General features: G+C 36.9%; 1 protein-coding gene across 1 annotated transcript in view; it reads left to right on the forward strand.

The window, feature by feature from the left end:
- Positions 1-7,500, forward strand: part of LOC115215846 (sodium- and chloride-dependent glycine transporter 1-like) — a 167,112-nt gene that overhangs the window by 8,739 nt on the left and 150,873 nt on the right. The window lies entirely within an intron of this gene.

Consider the following 7,500-nt stretch of genomic DNA (forward strand, 5'->3'; position numbering starts at 1 on the left):
GTTAATGGCCACTGAACGTGGATACAGATACTCTGCAGAGATATTCAGCTATCTTTTTCATGTGACCGATGTCATGTAGTACAGAGCAGATGATAATCACAGCTGAATACAGAACACGAATTTACCAGAGAACCTCATATTAGATTCGGATTAGAAAAATAAGCCAAGACAAACTTGAAGAGAGGAAATCAATTAAGAACAGTAAAACTAAGAGAGTTAAAGAAACACAGATAATAGAAGAAAAACAGAGATATAATTAGAAATCAATGGAGAAGATAGTATATAGCATACTTAAATGAAAGAAAATTATGGGAAAGAATAATATAAACGCATTAGATGAATACTTAGAACAGAGCTAAATACAAACAATGTAATATGCATCAATTTTGTGGTTGTGTCTGTTATAAGTAACATTTATGCTATTCTGAATTGGACGTTAAATGAATTAGCAAGACCAGACTGATAAACAAAGAAAGATAATAACTGCCTTTGGAAGAACCCACGAAAAATCTCACGAAAAGAGATTATATTTACTACGAAGACAAGAAGTTACGTGTCTTGTGAAAGTAGAAACCTATTATAAAATATCCACAGTAGAACTACACAATTATCTTGTGAATATTAAGGAAAATGTAAAGCAAGTAACTTTCTTACTTTCTCAAAAACCTTTTCTTGGGTTCAAGTACGACAAATACAAAACAGACACCGAAATGAATGATAGGCTTAAGTAGAAAAGAGAATCAACATACATTATATTAAAAAAATGCAAAGTAAGCAACATTTCGGGTTGCCAAATGCAATGCATAATTCAATGTTATGAAAGGCTTCTAAATAGACAATACTCAAACACTTGAAGATGGAGGTTAGAGACGAAAACATTACAGAATATTGTTTAAGAGACGCATCGCTCATCACTGTGATAGGAGTATTGTATAAACGAATTAAAGACATTCTCTCAGAAGCAACCAAAGCATGTAATGAATTCCAATATATTTAGCGATTCAGATTATGTGGGCGGTGGGGCGAAACAATTAACGGCATTGTCTCCGTCAGCCAAATTTCATATAAGAAAAATTATTTCTACAAGCCTAATATAGTTGTGCCTGATATACACTGGAAATAATGCCAGCATCCTGAAATACCAAGAGAAACCCGTTCATATGCATATACACTAGGAAAGAACGAATGTTATCTGACATATGTTAATGCACAGAGACAGGGAGATCAAGGTCTAATTAGACAGATATTGTTGTCAAGAACACCAATGCCTTAACAATCAATAATCTAAAAGTAGAATAATCTGGAGTAGAAATTTCTGGAAATACATACATACTCGTATATACATGCATGTATACATACATATGTGTATGTGGGTATGTATGTATATTTGTATGTATGTATGTATGTATGTATTATGTATGTATGTACATATATATATGTATGTATATTTGTATATATGTATGTATACGATGGGAAGACTGAAAGCATACATTATCCCTATGATGAAATTTACTTCGGGAATGCAGACAAATACCTAACTGAAAGCTTAGAGTTTTGAATATGCACAGTATACACAACATAAGACTGTACAAATACCACATAATTTGAATTTAATATTCAAAACTCTTATGTGCTCAAGGCCACAAAAGCGGCCCTCCGTTGAGTTGTGAACACATAATAGAAATACAATTATTAACATATTCTTATGGAGAGAATAAGCTATGTTTGCGTTAACTTAACTATGACTTTCTATGGTAAATTTGTGAAGTTGTTTTGTTTTCTGTATAAAATTATGTAATATTCTGTGTAATCAGTCTGTATTATTGCATCGTGTTAAAGTGTCAGAGAACTTTTCAGAATTATGTTATATGATGAATGATATGTCTCTTGTCGTCAGGTGGTGTACAGAGAGTGAAGCTTACTTAGCGGCTAGGAAGGTGATTGGTTAACAGTAAAGTACAAGAAGATGAGAAATTACGCAAATGTTTACGAGATTCTCGATTAATGCACGAGTAGATAAGGAGGGCTAGTCTCTGTGTATGGGAAGTAGTAAGCAGACGCCAGTCAGTGTAAAAATCAATGAAAGAACTACTTTTGCTGTTGGGGCTGTGTTGGTACAGAAGAGAGGCCGCGCGTTTGTAACATTGTTGTTAGAAGTGGGATTTTCTTTGTGGCGGTGATCCAGTTATTCACCATAGAATCTGAAGGAGTGCAAAAGGATTCAAGCAGTGAAGGCGGCGAGCTGGCAGAAACGGTAGCACGCCGGGCGAAATGTGTAGCCGTATTTCGTTCGCCGCTATGTTCTGAGTTCACATTCCACCGAGGTCGACTTTGCCTTTCGTCCTTTCGGGATCGATAAATTAAGTACCAGTTACGCACTGGGGTCAAGGTAATCGACTTAATCCGTTTGTCTGTCCTTGTTTGTCCCCTCTATGTTTAGCCCCAAGGAAGAGATGTCTCTAGCTATAATCAGGGAAATCCTACAGGACCAAAGTAATAGACTAAGTTTAAGGAAAGAGCAGAAAGAGCTGCTCTTACATCATCAGGGCAGCTGGACACATAGATGAGAGTAATGAAAGAGGCTAAACATCATTGCATGAAGGACCACAACAGTTCAAGGAGAAAGTGCGTGATGGACGGACTACAGCAGAACAGAACGGAGGTGATGTGAGTGATGACGCTACACGGTGTAAGCAGCTTGTTGACCAACAGTTCTAAAGGTTCGATGAAAGAATGGAGGTCAGGAGAAGTTTTGTGCTGCTGAGGCTCAGGCTGATATACATGAGCTGAATTTTCAAGATGCCCAAACTTCCAGAGTGGATGTGCCTGCAGGTGATCACAGAGTAGTTTTGTATACTAGACTGAATCATGGGGCTTCAGTGTTTATGTCCCGATCCAGTGAAGTGCAAGACTGCAGTAGATTTCTCATTCAGAGAAGTCACAAGAATTTGACAGCAAAGTATCATGGACGGCCTACCGTGTCCAGTTTGAGCTGCTGGCTGACCAGACTGGTTGGGATGATAGGCAAACCTTGCTATTTGTCTAAAGAGCGCTGCACCTGTGTAAGGGCTAGAAGGCAGGCACTAGAGCTGCCTGCCCACGTTACGGTAACACCTTGCCTTCTGACACTTCTGAAAGATCGATTTATGTACGCAGTAGGCAGTGCAGAGCTTAAAGTTTATGTGAAGCAGGCATAACCGAGTACTATGCAAAAGTCATTGGCTAAAGAGAAATAATTCTGTTTGTTTAGTCAGTAACCTTTAGAATGCCTCTTCATTCATTTCATTATATTTTTCATTTTCTATTTATTTGTTTGCTTTTACCATTTTTCTTGTGGCTTCTTTCATATATTTAGCATCTGCTTTGAATGAGTTTCCATTATATTTAATTTCTTTTATAGCACTATCATCTGTACTATTACGGTCTTCAAAGAAATTCTTATGAACATTTTCGTTAATTTACATTATAGTTATTTCTTTGATTCGTACACGTTCCTGATTTTTTTCATGTATGCATGATATAATACAGTAATATGTTAAATACGTAAGAATAACCCAAGAGGCAAGACAGTGTAAATCAGCCTTTATTTCACAAATATTCTGATGACTTCTATGACAAAACAATCAGAACTAAATTTTCAAAGAAAGTAATGCGGCGGCAGCAGAAAGAGCTGTAGAATCTCATGAAGAGGTAAGATTTCTATTGTAGTTATAATAGCATGAAATTCTCACATTCTTCCGCAAAGAGTAGCCTGATATGATTAGATCAATATAAATGATCAAACAGCTTACATCATTAGAACAATATCTCAAAATATCTTTTAAAGTGTAACCAGATGTCTCAGTTAGTTTTCTAACCAGATATCTCAATTAGTTTTCTAATACGAATTATATAGCACTATAACGTGAGTAGATGTTTTGTTAGTATGATCAGGATTAGAAACAGACAAGTCTAAGCTAAGTGTTAGAGAGACTTCAGTTGGGGCAATCCCGCCATGCTTCACGGTGGCCTTATCCGGGTTATTTTCTGACGAGACCAGGTATCTACTTGCTGCGATATCTTCTCGACCACGAAGAGAACGAATGTGAGTATATAAGAGAACCTTGTGTGTCATCCTTATCACAAATGCATCTATTCAACAGAACATTCCCTGGTAAAGAAAGCCATGTTGGTATGACTCGTTTCTGTAAACATTAAGTCACAAAGTGTTTAAGATTGTTGTTCTAGGCAACAAGAATATCTTCGAATTTAAGATGTGAGATACAGTAGATTCCCATCCGGATGTTTAAAAAATTGGAAGCAATTTCACGGCTTTTCAAAAGATATCGACATAATGCTCTAACACCTAACTTCTATTAGAGTGGAATGGGGTCAAGCAAGCAATTGGGATACACCTGTCATGGTAGATAAAATCTTACTTTTTGTCTTCAATAACATATAAACTAAGGATTTCGGAGCTGTTTCTTTTCTCCAAAGGTATTGTATTTGAAGTCAGAATTTAGTGATCGATAAAGAGATGTAAGATAACGAGCGATGATAAAGATTATTTCCGAGGACGGCCTCAGATTCAGCGAGTTGCATATTTTCGTGATATTTGATATTCATAAACTACAATACTTGTCACTAATTGGAATTACAGCTTCCCCCGAGAGTGGAAATTGAGTGTTGATTATCTTTTATTCTTTCAGAGAAGAAAGGAGCCCTTCGGAGATGATAATCAAACAAAACTTGCACGAAATGAGGATTCTTTATTAAGGGCCACAAGCATTTCCTAAGACGTTAAACGTGAAACCTCATGATGCGAATCCTTATGGCTAATTTGATAACCTAGAATGCAGATAGATTCAATCGAAAAATTATATTTATTGACATTCCGTGCCATATTGTATTAAGAACAAATTTTATGGTTAGATAATTTGGGGTTTGGTTCCTTTTTGGCTTCACTACTCGTGGCGATGTCCTCTAAACAAGTGTGCTTGTCTTCTAACTCGTTTTCATGAATATACCGTGTCTACTATAATTCTGTGGAACCCATCGCCATTTGTAAGTGAGAAACTAAGATGTTTGAACTGAAATAATTGTTTTGAAATTAGTAAATAACAAAGTAGGATATATTATGTAAGTAGATGACATTAAATGCTGTTTAAGAGAATATAAGCCGTTGTATTTGTAATTACAAGAGTTACGTCTTGTGACAAATGCAACAAGGATCTAGATGTGTTGATTGTTAGCAAAAGTTGAAAGAGAAACCTCCAAGACCATTTGGTGGGAAGGGCGGCCATTTCAAATTTAACAATAGAATATAATCACAAAAGCGAAATAACGATTGTAGAGTAGTCGGCTAGTAAAGGAAATGTTTTTAGTTGAACAGACGGTCTTTTAAATTTAAGCGTATGTCACAAAATTCCTCGATTGTTCAGTGGAGCAGACTAAAACCATCGATATCATATTATTATAATTTTTTTGTCGGCAAACGTAGACAAGCATAACTAATTCAAAGAGAACTATTTTGGAACTATTTATGTTAAAGTGACTAGTTTTGAAGGTCTGCTAATTATTAAGTCAATACTGGAGAAATTTGTTATAAAAGATACAAGGCAGCCTGTTTTGTTTTTGACGAAATAGAATCACTCACTGGTTCATTCAAGAATCTAAAAACCTTTGACAAGTGTCCTTTTTATCTTACATTTGAATCAAGCTGTATTGCGGACAGGACATTGGGTATGATTATGTCACGGAAGATTACTGTTGAAATTACATATTTGTGCAGTTACTTTTTTTCAAAATCATTAAAAAATTGTAGTTGGACGTGTGGTCTGACTTGTTTCAGTTTCAAAAAATTCTTCCAAAGTGATTGCGCTGGAAGCTCCCTCGTGATATTTCAAATAAAGTGCTACACCGTACGTCTGAGAATCTATTATACCTATTTCGGAAACACTATCTGGACTTACGGCAGCATTCAAAGCTAGGATTTCGATTTCTAATGAATGTCGTTCGTTTAACGAAGAGAAGAGATTTTGCTTATTAAGGATTTGAAAATATTTTCATTGCTGTATACGTAGACTGTGGCGCTTTTGAAGTTACAATCTAAGCTGTTTCTGAAGTGATCATACACATTCATCAACAAGCTCTCTGGTCTATGCTTCTTTCTTTGATTTTTGGATAGAGAACCTGTGTCTCGATGCAATTTCATCTGGCGGCTGAAATGAAAGAATTTTGTCGTAATCAAAATTACTGCATAATTATATATGGTGTTCTCAAAAAAATAATTTCGGGAATTTCTGAGGAAACGGATATTGGTAGGAGCGAAATCAGCTAAACGTCATTACCCCCTCCGTCGCCCCCTGAATGCAGCTTCATAGTCAGCAAAGTTTTAATCAACCGTCGATTACATGTGTATGAATCTCAGGAGATGTCGGCACCGTGTTGAGATTTCCTTTTTGTGGTTCATGTTCCATACGGATGACTGAAACATCCTTTCATCCTTTCAGAGTTACAAACTGGGAAGCACTCCGTCGGTTACGACGACGAGGGTTCCAGTTGATCCGATCAACAGAACAGCTTGCTCGTGAAATTAACGTGCAAGTGGCTGAGCACTCCACAGGCATGTGTACCCCTTAACGTAGTTCTGGGGGATATTCAGTGTGACACAGAGAGTAACAAGGCCGACCCTTTGAAATACAGGTACAACAGAAACAGGAAGTAAGAGTGAGAGAAAGTTGTGGTGAAAGAGTACAGCAGGGATCGCCACCATCCCCTGCCGGAGCCTCGTGGAGCTTTAGGTGTTTTCGCTCAATAAACACTCACAACGCCCGGTCTGGGAATCGAAACCGCGATCCTATGACCGCGAGTCCGCTACCCTAACCACTGGGCCATTGCGCCTCCACCAGAGTTACAAACTAAAGTAACAGGCAAGCATGTGACCCAATCCACCTAAATTTGCTGACGTCGTGCAAAGATTTGAAGCCATTGCATTATTATGAACATATTTTACCATTGCATGACAAATCTGAAATACAGAAAGTAGCTTACGATTTTTCCCTCAATTCACTAAAGTTTTAACGATATTGATAGTGGATTGGGGTGTATTCTAGGAGTGGCAGATAAAGTACGTTACGGTAATATATTTAATTTAATTTCTGTGTTCAGCAACGGCACAGTGAATTTTTACCCTCTTCTCGAGCTTACCTTCCTTGATGCTGATATCAAAGTCTACAGATGCCGACATAGGGAATAAAGTTCGAGGTGAAAGTATTTTGTGTCAAAATGCCTTGAGTTACCTTGTTATGTCTTGCAAGTTCTAAGTTCAAATTCTCACGACCTTACTTTTTATTCTAAAATATTGATATCCATTGGATATTCTCTCCTTGCAAATTGCTTTGTTTATTTAGAGAGTGTACTGCTGCTATGTGAAGCAACCAAATTCTTAAATATATTCGGTTACAGCAACACCAATAATATCGAACTCAAATGAGAAATTAAACTGAAATGTTGGCGGAT

Source organism: Octopus sinensis, linkage group LG9, assembly GCF_006345805.1.
Source record: "Octopus sinensis linkage group LG9, ASM634580v1, whole genome shotgun sequence".
In the NCBI taxonomy this organism is placed as follows: domain Eukaryota; kingdom Metazoa; phylum Mollusca; class Cephalopoda; order Octopoda; family Octopodidae; genus Octopus; species Octopus sinensis.